Here is a 16,506-nt window from a genome sequence, read left to right as displayed (position 1 = left end):
TCTGTATCTACTGCTATCTGCTGATACAGTGGCACAGATCAAGGCCGCTTGTCGAACTGATGTGAAACTGCTGAAAACCCCAGCGTCACCATGGAGAGAGAGTCTGTGCATCGCTGCCAGGACTCTAAAGGATGAGCCATCTCAGCACAATGCAATGGGAGAATCTGTGCACAGTTTCCTATTGTCTGGTGTGATAGTTTATTTAGCTGTGGCTGTGCGATGCAGGGGAACAACAACAACAATCAATCTAGGCTTGGGTTATTGGTGCACTTTTTATCCCCGTTTTTGTTTACGCAAATGACCTGATTGTTTTTACTGTGGCCATTTTATGATTCTCCAGCAACTTCATCTCCCTAATAACATTTCCATCATTTATTTGTTTGACATCTCAAAAACACCACGCATCTCTGAGGTCTCATTAGCATTTTGAAACCCCTAATAGCATGTTAATGGTTGTTCCATTGATCATAAAGAGACCGTAATAATTGGAATGTGTCTTCACGTGCCTCTGAAAATGTGAATAATTAGCAGTTTAGTAGAGAGAGTGTTTGGCGAATGAGAGAAAAGGGGGAAGAGGGAGTGAAATGGTCAGTGACTGAGTGACCCAGATACATGAATTTTTCATTCCCACACCACAACAAAGCGGCAAATGTGCTGAGGAGGGGATGCTGAGAAGAGGGCGCATAGTTTTTCCACGTTCCTCAAAGTCTAAATTCTGAATCCCTGCCTGGCCTCTGCCTGTCTCTCCCGTTCATTTTCTGCTTCTTTAAGCTTCAAGATTCATGAAACTCGACACATAAATTACACTACGCTGTGATTTCCAGGTAATAACAGGCAACTGCGGCGTTTTCTTTGTGCAGTCTTCCACAGGTTTTTTTTTTATTATTATTTTCCTTTAACTGCAGCAGAGAGTAAGAGTCAAAGTAAAGTATCTTCCACAGCGTGATTGTAATTTTCCGCCTCTCTCCCCCTCATGTATAAAACTTGAAGCCAGCAGCAGTCGTTTTTCCTTTGTTCTTGGCCCCGCCATGCCGGCAGTGTCACTCCGCGACATAGCTACTGTAACTGTTCACCCCTCAAATCATGTTTATTGCAGGAGTGGCAGCTCCTCTGTAATTACAACCGACACCTGACGGCTGCTCGTGTTACATAGTTTGCAGAACTCACTGCTCAGATTGAAATATTACCTTTTGTTTCTGACAGAACAGCACATGACGTATTCTACTAGAGCTGATTCTTTTGTTCATTTTTGAAGCTTCTAGTCTTTGTGTTGACATGTTTTCCATTATAAATTATGCATAGAGTGTGCTTTTATTCAGTGTCACAAATGTTCTTATAAACTCCCAAACCTAAGGTCCTTATTTGTACCAATCACTTATTAATTAATATGACAGTAATGTGACATCTTTCAAATCAGCTCAGTTCTCACATTAGCAGCAGCCCTACGTTGCTTAGTTCCCTTTAGCTGATGATGACAACACAGATCAGTGACAGGTCTATGGAAGTGTATTAGGGCCACTCGTGAAAAAAAAATGAGAGGAGAAACAATTTTTTCATTATGTAGCTACTTTGAGAATAAAGTCAAAATGTCGAGGAAAAAAGTCAAAATACAATGATGAGAAATTCAGTTGAAATGTGAAAATTTGAAAACACGTGTTATGGTAGGCTAGGCTATCATTTAAGTTAGCAGTTGCATAACCCCAGAAACCGACTCTTACACTTCAAGGATGCGGGCAGTTTGTGAGCCCCCACTCCTAATTTGATGGACCAGAGAGGAAATTCTCAACATTTGAAATGAATAAAGTAAAAAGTGCAGGGGTAGAAACTATCGGTTGAGACCAGAAAACGTTGTGACACCAGGCTTTGATCATGTTTACTGAGGATGTAAAGTGGGTGATTTTAACATGGGGGTCTATGGAGAATGCTGCTTTCTGACACCAGCCCCCAGAGGAAGAAGAGGGGATTGCAGTTTGTTGAACGAGGAAGTGACTTCACTTCTCAGACCCACAACTGCCCCCTTGGCGGCTAGTAGCTAAAGCTAACGCTAACAGTATTTAACAAGCAGCAGCTCTGGTGTTGACAGCGGACTCACTTCACACTAACTCACCTGCAGACGAACCCGACAAACCCGCAGCATCACACCTGCACAGGAAACCAGAATTAAAATATATGTTTTTGTACCCGTCAAAATTTATGAAAGAATTATTTATATAGGCTACTATAAAAAAAATCAGTAGGCTACAGGCTTCTGTACCCCTCTCCACGTTCTGTGGATGTATTATTTTTGAAAAAATAATAGTTTTGATGAAGAAGTTGTAGCTATAACCTTTAACACTGACCTAATCATTGCTTTAGAAGGAGTTACAAATACAACCTTATGGAAAATAAAAAAAACTGTATAGAGAATTGGAAAAAACAAACAACTCCTAACTCATGTTCACATTCTTATCTCTGTTTTTTGTGATTACCATGATCATAATTCCACCACATGCTTTACACAACATGTGGCTTCTGATTGTTTGATTTTTAATCTCTTTCATCTCTTTTTTTCATCCCACATGTTCTTTTCTCTGCTATAGGCTCCTGAATGAGACTGGAGTCAGACTATAACTAATCTTCTCTCATGTCTCTTGGAGCCAGGCTATAGGCCTAGCTAGTGCTAATCTCCTATAGCCTGCAGCCTATGGCAAGGCTAATCCTTTGTGTGTGTATGTGTGTGTGGTGGCAGGCCATGCTAAAGCTAATCTGCTGTTGTGTAGCTACTCATGCTGATGCCAATCCAGATCTGAGGCAGAGAAGTGTTGACTGTGGTCCAGCTCTGTGAGTCTACACACTGTCTGACATTACCTCACTTTTTACATCTGACTTCATCTCCACTTTCATTTTCTCTTTCCATCAATCTGTTTTTCTCAGTTCCATCTCTCTTACTGATTGCCATCTCTTTACTAATTCATCTCCCTACTCAAAGTAAGTCACACATTAAGGTAGATGATTTACCTCACATTCATTTACATTTTCGAGCCACTAAGTCTTTGCACACATTGATTAAACTAAGAGTTGATCTGTCAATGAGCTAAATTATGCTTTTTATCATCATATATTAATCATTGCACCTCCCCATGAGCAAATACAATCTACACACATCATGACTTTTCAGATATGATGAAGTAAAAAAAATAGTACAACTGGATTTAAAAAATAATGTAATCGGACTATATATTAACCCCTAAATATCCAGTGACCTGTGGGTTGTGATGCTTGTAATTAAGACAGGGCCTGTATACAGTGGGTGTTTTGTCCAGCCCTTACATATGTTTGTATGACTTATTGTCATTGACAGGGTTTGCAGCTAAGTGTGAATTGGTCAGGATGAGAGTCAGCAACTCAAATCTGTGTTCATGGTTGTCAGCAGGGAAACAATGGACTTCTCCCTCCAGGCTGGGGTGGGGGCGACCTGCTGCCCCAGGCCAACGATTTCAAGTAGTTGCCCTGTCACCAATAAAGTAGTGGACCTTGTATCGCAGCATTGTGGTGAGGAGGGAGCTGAGCCGGGAGGCGAAACTCTCGATTTATCGGTTGATCTTCATTCCAATACATATCTCATCTGGGCTGGAATGCCTGGAGAAGTTGAAGAAACTGGATGGAGCAGAATGCAAAAAAATTGAATATGTGCTAATTTCTTGAAATTTGATGTGACTTCTTTTGTGATGGCAACACTCAGAGTCGAAACGGTTCAGATTAGAGGTGGGGGAAAAATCGATTCATGTAAGAATCGTGATTCTTATCCTCTACGATTCTAAATCGATTCATAAATTTCAAAAATCGTTTCTTATTAATGTTTCCTCCGTCTCTCGGCGCCGACGATGACGATCACCGTTTCTTTTTCTTGCTCTTATAAATCACAATTTGAATCGAATTGACACCCAAAAGATCATAAAAGAATCAAATGGGTAGAAAAGCGTATTGTGCCAGCCCTAGTTCAGATATACATGACTGAACCAGGCGTCATGGTGGAGTGGTGGGTGGCACGCTCCCCTCTCTGCAAGAATCTGCTATAGGTCTTTCTAGATGGAGCCTGTACAGTATGTTCTCCCTGTGTGTGTGTGTGTGTGTGTGTGTGTGTGTGTGTGTGTGTGTGTGTGTGTGTGTGTGTGTGTGTGTGTGTGTGTGTGTGTGCTCTCAGCTTCCTCCCACAGTCCAAACACATGCACACTATAGGCTGATTGCCCGTAGGTGTGAATGTGAGTGTGTGTCTCTACATGTGACATGTCCAGGGTGTAGCTACTCCTGCCTCGCCCTCTGTCAGCTGGGATCGTCCCCCCCCCCCCACCGACGACCCTTTATGAATAAGCCGTGCAGACAATGGATGGATGTGTGAACTATCTCTGCTCCCCTCTCCTCCTGGTTAGCCGGTGTTTATTTATTTCTCTGGCTAGACATCCTCCTGTCACTGCTTTCTAGTGTCTGAACAAAACAGCTTCAAGTTTCCCCCAGTGATCCAGCATGCAGAGTGCCCCCCCCCCACTGCCTTCCACTAATGATCTATCTGGAGACAGGTTTTTATGTTCTTTTCTTTTCTGCTAATTTTTCATCAACACTGTATTTTTTTCTCTGCCATCGTTCATCATGTTATGTTTTAAAGTCATTTAGATTTTCTTATCTAATTCATTTGCACCTTATCATCAGGACTTTTTCTTTGTGTTTTTAATTTTTTTGTTGTTGTTTTGACTACAGTTATTAGAGCTCGCCTTTTCTGTCATTTATCTCTGCTGCACAAATTGTGTTTCTGCTTTGTTCTATTGTTGTGGCGGCATTTTATCACCTTGTTTAATTACCTTTCTTCTATCTTTTACCACTGTGCAAACTAAATTAATGAAGTAAAGAGAGGTACGGACCTGCAGGCCTGGAGCTGATTCAAGTTAAATGCATATTGATAAAAGGGGAATAAAAAAAAATGGTAGAATTTTTCACACATTAAACACACACATATATATATATACCAATGCATAGATGTGATGTAACAATTCCTCCAAAAGGTAAACAGTCACCTACACTACACCCACATCACCTATAAACACAAACTTTCAGAAACCTTTAGGGGCGTCATTGGCAGAATGTTACAGTACATCATCGGCCTCTGATGTTCACAACGTTGTGGGAACGGTGTTAATAATGTAAAGAACTGCTCTAATTTATCAGTTCATGTATGTGCACCTGCTTTCCTTTAAGGGGAGACACTACAGGTGAATAGGGGGGGGGAAACAAAACTAACAGATGTCACCATGAAACTTCCCAAGTTTATCACTTACATTAAGACAGATATTGTTTTGTATTACAAGTTTAGTAAAATTTTATCTAATGAAATATGCGCTAATTTGCATACATTTCTAGAACCTAAATCTGAACAATGGATAAAACCCCTTTCAAAATTCTTGATTTATTTTGGTGACATATTAGAGTCAGAAGTTTTTACAGAGGGGACTTTGGATATCTCTTTTTATCACTTTGTAAATGAGAAAATACTGTCACAAGCCCAAAAAAATCTAATTTTGCCCTATTTTTAGGAATAAAATGTTGTATAAATTAGGCTGTGAATGATATATTAACAATCCCCTCTGTAAAAACCTTCAGAATATAGGCAGGAATAAAACTGGAAGGTTTGGTGTCTGTAGGTGCTGCTGAAGTGGAGATTTCGGGCTCAGACACAGTATGTCACAATGGTAAATTTAGGAGAAAACTAGTGATGATAGAAGACAAAATGAAGTAAAATAAAAACCTTAATGTGGATTTTCTACCATTTCTTTCGACTTTTCTGAAAGAATACATGTTCAGGAAGAAAAATTGCCCAAAATCTCAAAATTGATCAGTGCATGAAAAAACAGGGTTTGCATTTGCATGCATGCGCCTTGGGAGAATCCAGAGAGAGGAAACATGAACAATCACCTGCTGGTTTTTAGTCGTGGAGGTGGACTAAAAACGATGAGTGCTGCTGTGCCACTTACTCCAAACGCCACCGCTCCTCTGCGCTCGTCTTCTCTGTTGGAGATTGTTCTTCCCTGTGTGAATGTTGGACGGAGGAGTAAATGTCACTGGCTGATTGTGAAGGACAGATGCTGAAACATTTACTGTTAAGAACATGGTGCAATTCAAAGACCCAAACAATTATTGTATTTTTCTTGAGTTCATCGCTCTGCTGTCTCTGGGTATAAAGTCAAATATAAGTCTCGGTGTTTATCACTTCCCCTTTCTTTCCTTTTATAATGTCACAATATGACTCACCCTCCATTTACAGTTCATACATTAATCAATCCAATAGACTAAGTATTTGTGTGGCAAGCTGTAGCCCCCTCCCACAGGAAAGAAGGGGAACAAAAAGAAGACATACAAACCTCCCTTTTCTTAAAGAACATAACAGACTGCTACTTTACATTCGGTCAATAGTGTCTGAGAAAAACTGTTTTATTTCTGTCAGTATTTTCTGTTTATTGAAAAAGAAACATTTCAGAAAACATTGAACTCAACATGTCACTGACAAAAACAAAACTATCAGTGATTGACGTGGACTGATTCCTGGTGTACTTTACTACAGCGCTGTTAGACATTCAATACTTGGGACTGGTGTGATGATTTGTCGATGTGGTGGTGGTGGTGGAGAGGGTGGGGGTGGGGGTGGTGGTGGTGGTGGGGGGTGGGGGCGTCGTCTCAGAAGACAGATGGAGAGAAATTGTGGGAATACTAATGAGTTAATGATGCAACATATTGACATTTCTCTCTTTCTCCTCTCCGTCCCTGCACTCCTTCCTTCTTCTATTTCCACCTTCCTCCCTTCCCTCTCCTCTCCTCTCCTCTCCTCTCCTCTCTCCTCTCCTCTCCTCTCCTCTCCTCCTCTCCTCTCTTCTCTGCCTTTCTGCAGGTAGGAGGGTGTCCTTGTTAGCTTGTCATCCCGTTGTAACCCCGAGGCCGGTGATGTGACTGGAATGTGAATTCAGCATAAAAGGAGCGACTCTACCTGAGGACTTCCTGCTTCCCCAAGAAACTCAGGTACCACGGCTGTAATGGAATTTTTAATGTGTTAATTCTCCGTGTGGTTTGATTGTGTGAGTGGAATAATTACAAGTGGTGACAAGCAGAACAGGAAGCAGCCTGGGAAATGTTAAATGTTTGATTAAGGCCTGGTAAAGTTAGGCTTTTTCCATGTAAGTCGTCTGGCCGGGAAATAACCAGCAGTCTTATTCAGCTGAAACATTTATTAACTTAATTAGTGGGGAAATACAGTAATCGATTTATAAATTATGAGTGGAATATAGTGGACATAGCTGCTGTGTATATATAGTGACAGTTCAATTTATAAATAGGACCTGGTGGTTGCTGGAAATTATGGTTGTACATAATTAATGGCTGCAGTGACTTGCCACGACAAGGAGCTTGTACGAATGGATTGACATCACAGCTCGCAGACTTTGTCAGCAGTTTGTATCAGTGTTTTCCCAACAAAATCACTCACGTTCACTGATATCTGTGTGTTGTTTGGAAAAGGAAGTGGGGATAGTTCCCACTGTGCCTCACTGTGTGGGAGCTGCCACAGCTCTCTTGGCTTTTAAGTGTTTTTAAAGCGATAGTTCAACATTTTGGCAAATTTGTCCTATTTTATAATTTTAGGAGCAGGTTCATTACCTTTAATTGTCGGTGCAAGCTGTTTTTAGATCAGCGGGGCAGAGATGCAAGCTCTGCACGGCACATGGTACTTCTGAAAAAAGAAAAAAGCTCACGCACATCCAAAGTGTAGCCAGGTGCTGAGTCCAGGGAGGTAAAGTGAACAAAAAGGAGGGAAGTCGCCACACTGTATTCTCCCAAAATGTTCAATAATTTATTAGAGGATTAGATAATAAAAAAATACTTTTTCCTTTCCCTCATCAAACTCATCAAATACACAATCCAGCAACTCTAAAACGTTATTGTGGCCTGCACAGTCGCCACGCTATGAAATAATCATGTATTTTTATGTAACATTTCAAAACATGAAGCAAATACTCTGAACTTGCGCTTTTGAAATCACTCCGCCCAGCAGCCATGTCTGGAATGTAGTGCCGGCTACGTATTTGCTTGAAAACTACTCTGTTTTGTAATGTTACATGATTATCTCATAGCGTGGTGAATATGCAGGTCACAACTTCTCCATGAGAGTGTTTTGGAGTTGTTGGATTGTGTATTTGGTGAGTTTGATGAGGGACTGTACCGTTCACCTTCATTGTGTTCGCTGAGCAGCTCACGGCTCTGCCCCGCCGATCTAAAAACAGCTTGCACCGACAATTAAAGGTAACAAACCTACTGCTATGACTATAGGGATTATGGCAATGGGCGAATTTACCAAAATGTTGAACTACCCCTTTAAGGTCCACTGAAAACGAGCTGAACAAATAATAAACTAGTAGAATACTCTAATCAAAATCTAATCATAATGAAATCAAAGAAATCAATTCAGAATAATCAAATCTAAATACTAAACTAAACAACACTAAATACTAACGATAAATAAATAGCTACAACAACACTGAAGAATATTACTAAAGAGAAAAAAAAAAAAACATCCATACAAATCAAGTCATTTAATTGACACAGATCACTGCACATGTTTGCAGTTTTCCCCTAGAACAGTTCTTTGAACTTATGGCCCCTGTCATTCTCTTATGAGCTGTGTAGAGGCAGAACAGACAACTGAGCAATAATCAGGTGACACAGATTTAGAGAGCGGACCATTTGACAGAGTGGTGATGAAGGAATAAAAGGTGCACATTTCTTAGCATTTTCAACTGCTCTTCAAAACTATTTTATTTACATGTTCAGACTAAGACCACAGACCCGGTAGCTCATGCCCGAAACTTGACTTTCCACTCTTCTTGTTCCCCTTCACTGAAAGACTTAATTCTAAGACTCTATGCGGCTATTTTCCTAAATAAAGTGTCCTGGCGAAGCCTTTCACTGTAGTCCTTCAGCTAACTTATCCAGAGTGACTCACAATAGCTGCAACAGTATAAGCTGCAATAAAGTCTCCATTCCTGCATCATCCACAGTACAAATGTCCGAGAAGAAGAGCTGTAAGAGGATTGCGAGGGACAGAGCTTCAGTGCACGGACAAAAGATGGAATAAATATCCCTGTGTCCATAAAAAAATAGATCTTGTAGTATATTACAGCAGCGTGCTCGAGCATGAAATAAGATCGGAAAGAAGAGATTTTGGGGGGGGGAACTGAGAAATGTCTCTGCTATTAGTTTTTCTTTTTTTTTTGCAAAGATGCTCAGGCAGTAAAAAGCAGTGAGAGAATTAACTCTGCTGTTGCACTGGAACAGAAGCTACTAGAAAGTCTTTATACGATTATATTTGGAAATGAAATCTAGGACTTCCTGGATCTGGGAAATGGGATCTTGCAAATATGCGCTGTGGTGCAAGAGCAACTTTCAACTTTCAGTTTTATCGAACAACTACTACCGTAATTACTTTTATAACATGTTTATATAACATAGCGACATATATGCTTTTATGTCATATTATTTTAGGAATGTACCTTGTAATATGTATACAGTATGTGATGTAATGCACATAATGTTGTTTTGATAAAGGGTTCAGTCCAGGGACTACAGTTGCAAACTACCTAGTTGGCCAATACTGGTGCATTTACAGGAATGTCAGTTAAAGGAGAATTCCGGTCATTATATAAGTAAAGCTCTATACAGCTCTAGGTCCCCGAGAGCGACCATAGGAAAAAATCAGAGAAAAATATGTGCAGACCGGACCTAGCTCTCCTCCTGCTAGCTGCGCTACACTGTAGTTAAACAGCAAAGTAATGGGGGCAGTTCTTTTAACCGTGACTTTGGCCTCTATATAATGCTCAAAATATCACTACAGGAGGGGGGGGTTTGTCTTGGAAACATGGAACATGGAGCTTGACAGTCGACTAGTAAGGTCTACCCAGGAAGCTAGAGTAAACAGAGCTATGTGATGAAAACACACAGTTAGCACTGCTCTCTCATAGTCATGCACACTCGGTGTTGTGTGATAAGGAACTGGTGGGTGTTGCAAAGCATGTGTAGTGATAATTTGAGCATTATATAGAGGCCAAAGTCACGGTTAGAAGAGCTGCCCCCATTACTTTGGTGTTTAACTGCAGTGTAGCGCAGCTAGCAGGAGGAGAGCTAGGTCCGGTCTGCACAGATTTTTCTCAGATTTTTTCTTATGGTCGTAAAAAATGACTGGACTTCTCCTTTAACGTCCCTGTGAAAATAAACAAATAAAAAAAGATAGAAAAAAAATACTACTGTGGCAAAGCTAAAAGAAATGTAATATAACAGTAAAATAACAGCAGTATAGTGGCAGTCAAATTAATGAAGAAAAAAAAAGATACATAGATAAACTACAACCTGATGGATGATGTCATTGTGATGCCATCAGATATAATAAGGTCTGGGCTGTGGCTGAATGAACATGGGGGAAATGGGTCAAATGAAAGCGACTACTGATTTGCATTATGGGAAGTGTGCCATCCTTTTTTTTGTATTGACTGTATGTCCTCAGATAGTTCCTCCACATCGACATTCAGTGTGCATGCTCACACATGCATGTTCAGCACCTGATTAGTGCTCAGTAGGGAAGATCAGGGCGAAGTGGTTCACTCTCAGCCAATCATTGAGTAAGTGTGTGTCTGAGCCTGTGTGTGTGTGTGTGTGAGAGAGAAGAGAAGCGATAGTGTCGTCTCAGAGAATCACTCATTGGATATTTCAGATCCTTTTCAATTTTCTACATCATTTGCTACAACCATTTATCCAGAGCGCCGAGTGCACAGAGAGTTTTATTCAAACTTAACCTCTGGCCGTGTTTCACACCGACAAACACCACATATCAATACGGCCAGTGAAAAACGGTCGACGGTGGCCGGTCACATGCCGTCTGGGCAGGTCATGACAATCAGTGGAGCATGAATCAGTGTGTTAAATTCTACTTTAACTGTACCGTGATCCGTGATCCTCTTTGCGGAACAGAATGAAATTCCTCCTGGATCCGAGGCGGAAAAAGAAACGGTAACGAAGGAATATTCAGCATCATCACACAGGAAACACTGAGGGACTATCTGCACCCGACCTGAGTGTCTCTGCACCTCTGCTTCACCACATGTCTACTGAAAACACTGAAAAGACCATTTTATAAAAGGAAGTTTTAGGGTGACATGTGAGAACAGCAACACAGTCAGCTGACCCAATGCTGAGGAACCAGGCTGCATCACCTTTTGTCTTTAACCTGGACACTGGGACAGTGAGAAGGCCCAGACCAGCACCTGATGGGTCTGTTCAGATGGTAGGGAGAGAGGACGTCCAATATGTCCTCCGGCACTAGGTTATTCTAGCCTCGTGTCACGGGCGCATGACGTCTGTCCGACTACCCATTTCTCCGACCATACATTTCTTTATTTGTGCGTCCATTAGTCCGACCTGCCACTTCTCCGACTTAAGTAGCCCTAACCCTTAACCTTACCCTAAACCTAACCTTAACACTGTAGAATGGGTAGTCGGAGAAATGAGTCGTCGGACTTTTGGGCAGTCGGACTGACGTATGCTCCCCTCGTGTCACCAGGCTCTTCATACAGAGAGGAGAAGAGCCTGGTTTCTGTCGCCGAAATTTGTCTGCATTCTGGTTCCGGTCTGAGAGCACATCCGGAAGTCACCAAATTCACCAAAATAAAACTCATAAAATAGACAATAACTTGTAATACAATTAAATAATTTAAAATAAAAAGGTTAACCTAATGGCTCGGTGTATGTAAATTATATTCTTTAAATAAAAACATTTCACTGAATTTTATTAGCTTGGTAGGCTACTTTTATTTTGACAGAAAGGCCTGTCTCTCTCGCCCTGGCTCTGGTTGCTTACCAAAACAGTGAGTAAACAGCCCCAGACTAGGTTATTCAGAGCTTTGTTTGTGGTTAAAAACACCTAAAGGATGCATTCAGGCCTGTGGCTCATTTGCTTTGTTTCGATTCAGGAGCTAATCCAATTGTACATACATTTTTATTTTGGCGGTCCAACAATTTTTGATGCACTGGCAAAAAAAGGGTGACCACCAACATTGCTCCAATGAAACTCAATGGAAGTTTTCATTTACTTTGATGTAATGGCTTTTACATGTCACTTATATTAGTTCACACTCTCAATCCATCTGATACTGGCCTGGTTCGTCTCTCAAATTTGAAAACAAAAAGTTTATCCACCCCTGTTCTAAATGAATGCTGCTCTGGATCCGGCTCTTTACTTCTCTTATACTCTTTTAAAAAGTAAGAACAGAACGATTTGACAGTATTTTCCATGTTTGCTGAGCATAAGATTTGTTCAAAATTAAACAAAAGCCTGTTCCATACACAGTAGGCACCTGTCTCAAATATAAACCCGGGCTTCTATTTGAGAATTTACCGTATGCACTATGTACAAAGGGAGTCAGTCCCTGTTGGTTTGTGTTGGTTCGTCCCTTCAGGTCCGTCTTCATGTGAAAGTTCAGACTCTCAGACTCTGTCTTGATAATGGCTTATGATCAAGTCTTGAATATACACGTTGGTTTACAGTATATGGAAAACAGTTTCACCCCCACCTTTAGTGTTTTGTTTTATTCCTCCTTTTCATGACATTTTACCGCCGGAGTCGTCGACCCACAGAGTTTAGTTCTCATTACTGCGCCTCTCCGTGGAGAAACCACACCAGTGGAGCAGAAAACCACTCAGTCTTTAAGTCTTGAACATGATGCAGACATCTTGGAAGGCTGGAAGAAAAAAAGTGTCAGGATTATAATGAAAAGTTTCCCTAAGAAAGTTCAAGCTGCCTCCAGTCGAACATTTTTTAGACATTGCATTTTGAATATCCTCCTGGCACAAGTCTGTGTTCTTTTTTCGCTTTTCTTTTTTTTTGAGACTATCTTTTGTTCTTGGGAAAGTATTTATATATATAAAAAAACAATAAAATCAAAATCACAGCTTCTTAGTGGTTTTGTGAACAAGCTGGAAACTGGAAAGAGTTTCACTGATTACAGCGAGATTACACAAGTTCCATGAACACATTGAGGATGTAGCAGCATCCTTTAAGGACCCCAGCCAGCAAACGTTGCTCTGGTTTTTCCTGATGTCTTTTGTGAGACACTTTTTTTTTTAAATTATTATTATTCTTTAAAAAACTCTTGGATTTTTTTCCCGAGCACATTCAGAAGTAATATGCTGCTCTGGGAGGAACTGGTCCTACACCAGCCTCCTCCTCACTTTCAGCATCTAAATGGATAATTCAAGCAGTGTGTTCTTGACATAAAGGCTGGTGTGGAGGGCTGGAGGGGGGGGGGGGGGGTGTAGCACCATGCAGCTGAATAAGCTTTTGCTTCTCCCGCTTTTCCCTTTCGGCCATGTATTGTATTATTTGATGATGAAGTGTGATGATGATGATTTAAATGACATGCCCGAAATAAACAAATTGATATTGCTCCTCCACCGGGAAACGTGGCGGCGTCCCTCTGGGCTTCAGCTCGCTCTCCGAGGAGGAGCAAATCACAGTCCACAAAACTCTAAAACTGTCTCTTTACTGTGATTCAGAGCTGGGCGCCGGCTGCGATCGCGGCCGTTCATCACCAGGATGTGGATAACTGATCTTTATCTGCGCTACCTGTGTTCTCTAATAGAAGGAGAAATGAGCGACCTGTGACCTCCTCTCCGCGGCCGACGCTCCGCCTTTTATTCTTCTCTCAGCCTGGCCTGTCTGCAGGTTTTACATCTAAATGTTCTCTGCTCCCGGCTCCTCTCTCTGGGAAATGTGATTGGACTTAAATGAATGTATGCACACGGGTGTTCAACATTAACACTCACCAAGTGTCAGCAGGATTTATCTTGGGGTGGTGGTGTCAGCCTCCACACACGCTGGGAACATTTAAATGCCATATGTCGGCTGTTTTTAGCTCTGACTCGTCTGTTTCCAAAGCTTTTAAATGAATGTTTGTGTTACATCCAGAGGAGCAATGTTCAGGAAAGTAAAGCCGGGTTCAGACTATGATTTTTTTCTTTTCTTTCACGATGGTCACCATGTCAGATTAAATGATCACAGTGGCATAAATTCTTGCCGTGTCTTGGTCACGACCCTGCGTGCCATCACAACAAACTGTCCATCATGGCTCCCATAGCGCTGTGTGTGATGCTAGCGCTGTTTAGCTCAGACAGGAAGAAGAAAGGGATGAAAAAAGGATGGTGGAGCCGTTCCTGGGTCTGGTGAAGAGGACAGGGACTGTCTGTTCTTCACAGAGAACATGAGATACGTTAACCAGTGTGTACACCTCAAAACCATTAAAGGGATAGTAGCATTTTTTTTAAAGTGGGGTTGTATGATCTACAAATAGCCCCTAAGTACTTTAATTGCAGTAGAAGACTCTCTGCACTCCTCCCGCTAGCAACGCCAGCCCATAATAGCCCTGCCCAGAGATTTACAACATACAGTGTTGTGAACAGACCCAAAGAAACGGCCTATTTTCACGGCCTAAAAGAGGTTTTAGCTGGAAAAAAATACACAGTTCCATTGTTCACTATAATATAATTTTTTCCAGCCCTTCAAAGTGCAGGAAAAACACAGTTTTTATTTGGACCTAACCAACTGCTGATCGGCGGGCGCTAACCCTGGGCGGAGGGATACGTGAGTAGTAGACAGGAAATGGGGAGACAGAAAGAGGGGGAGCGACATGCAGCAAAGGGCCACCAATGGAATCAAACTGGAGTCACTGGTCTCTGCATATGGGGCCACTGCTCCACCCACCAAGCTAAACGGCACTTTAAACATGATCATAAACTAAGTCGGCACAAGAAATGTAATCGTCCTCCACACAGACTGTCCACAGGGCTCCAGGTGAGAGACTCATCGCTAAAAACACCAAGATATTTATACGACCAGACAGTTTGGTTGTGGACAAAAGAAAAATCATCCTTTCAGTGACAAGGTCTGACATCCGCCATTATTTCATTTTTACAGGGGAAAGACGACAGTGGCAACAATGAGGGAAATGTACATTTTGATGGATTCTTTAAAGTCTTTTTCATTCATTCTGAAAGGTGAAGGCAAGTCTACATTTAAATGTAAATGCTAATCATTATTTAGATGTTTCTAAAAGTCTTGGTGGACATAAAGTCTGGCAGGAAACAACTTTTTCTGAACAGCCTTTAGCATATATGAGATGCACTGGGATCAGTTTAGTCAAAGTTTACATTAATAAACAAGCCATCAAAAGGAAACAAAGTCTACCATTCACACTCATCCATCTAACAGTCAATACCAGCAGGACAGGCACAAATCAGCCAGGCCAGTGAGATGTTTGGTCCCATTGTGTCTCTTAGTCAAATTGAAGGCCTTTCTTTTTGAATAAGCCACCCACGATTTCATTGGTCCAGAGACTCGACCACTGCAATGCACTCCACGTTGGTGTTTCCCAGTCATCCATCAGTCGCCTGCAACTTGTGCAAAATGCTGCAGCCTCTCTTTTAATGAACACCCCCAGACACACACACATCACCCCTTGATTTTCAACTTTTAAAGGAGACATATTCTGCCCCCTTTCCACAAATTAAAATAGTTCCCAGGTGTCTTAAAGACATGTCTGTGACATGCTTTGGTCAAAATCCCCCAAGGATCAAACATCACAGCTCTTTTCATCCTCTCTAAACAGCCCTGTTCAGAACGGCTGGTTTCAGTGTCTGTCCCTTTAAATGCAAATGAACCACTGCTTGCCCCGCCCCTTCTACTGGTACCAGGTAGTATATGTTGAAGAGCCTTCAAAAAGTGATATTTCCGTGATATGTCCCCTTTAATGTTTGCTTTTAAAGCCTCTCTCCACCTTATTTATCCGACCTACTGGCTCTACAGGACAACACAGAGCTCTGGGCTCATCCAACCAGTGTTCAGGCGTTTTCTGTTTCCTCATCCCTGACATGCACACCATCACTGACCTGGCTCTTTTTAACTCTCAGTGTTGTGACATTTTGTTCTGGCTTCATGGCCTTGTCCACACAAGTTTTCCGTAAAGGCGGCTTTGTGTCAAGAAATAACTGCGCACACACTGTAACTCTGCCACACATAAACACCAAAAACTGAGAATGAGATGGAAAACTTCCACACTAACTCCAAACATTATTAAATTGATTAAATGCTGACTGGGAGTTGTGTCAGTACAAATACTACAGACGAGATTCAGCTGCAGTGTCAGAGGGACGGACAACAGTTGGTTGTTGTTGTTGTTGTTGTTGTTGTTGTGCACTGCAAAAAATCTTTCCAAGAATATTTGACTTATTTCTTGTCAAAATGTCTCATTTCTAGTCAAAACTAATCTCTTTCCATTTAAAATAAGACTCATCACCTAAAAATTAAGTTGTTTTAGATCATTTTCACTTGTTTCAAACTAATGTTTACTTAAAGTAAGTAGAAAAATCTGCCAGTCAAAGCAAGTTTTTTGT

The 16,506-nt window shown here is 41.4% G+C and overlaps 1 long non-coding RNA gene across 1 annotated transcript in view; it reads left to right on the top strand.

Annotated features, from left to right (window-relative positions):
• The window catches only part of LOC146976689 (uncharacterized), a 316,272-nt gene that overhangs the window by 228,224 nt on the left and 71,542 nt on the right, over window positions 1-16,506 (top strand). Inside the window, exon 3 of the long non-coding RNA XR_015037505.1 lies at window positions 6,914-7,041. This is a non-coding gene — a long non-coding RNA (uncharacterized LOC146976689). The remainder of the gene's footprint in view (window positions 1-6,913; window positions 7,042-16,506) is intronic.

The sequence above is a fragment of the Trachurus japonicus genome, chromosome 13 (assembly GCF_045865225.1).
Source record: "Trachurus japonicus isolate A0001 chromosome 13, Traja_1.0".
In the NCBI taxonomy this organism is placed as follows: Eukaryota; Metazoa; Chordata; class Actinopteri; order Carangiformes; family Carangidae; genus Trachurus; species Trachurus japonicus.
Note: the sequence above shows the minus strand (reverse complement) of the source record. Positions and strands in the feature narration are given on the sequence as shown.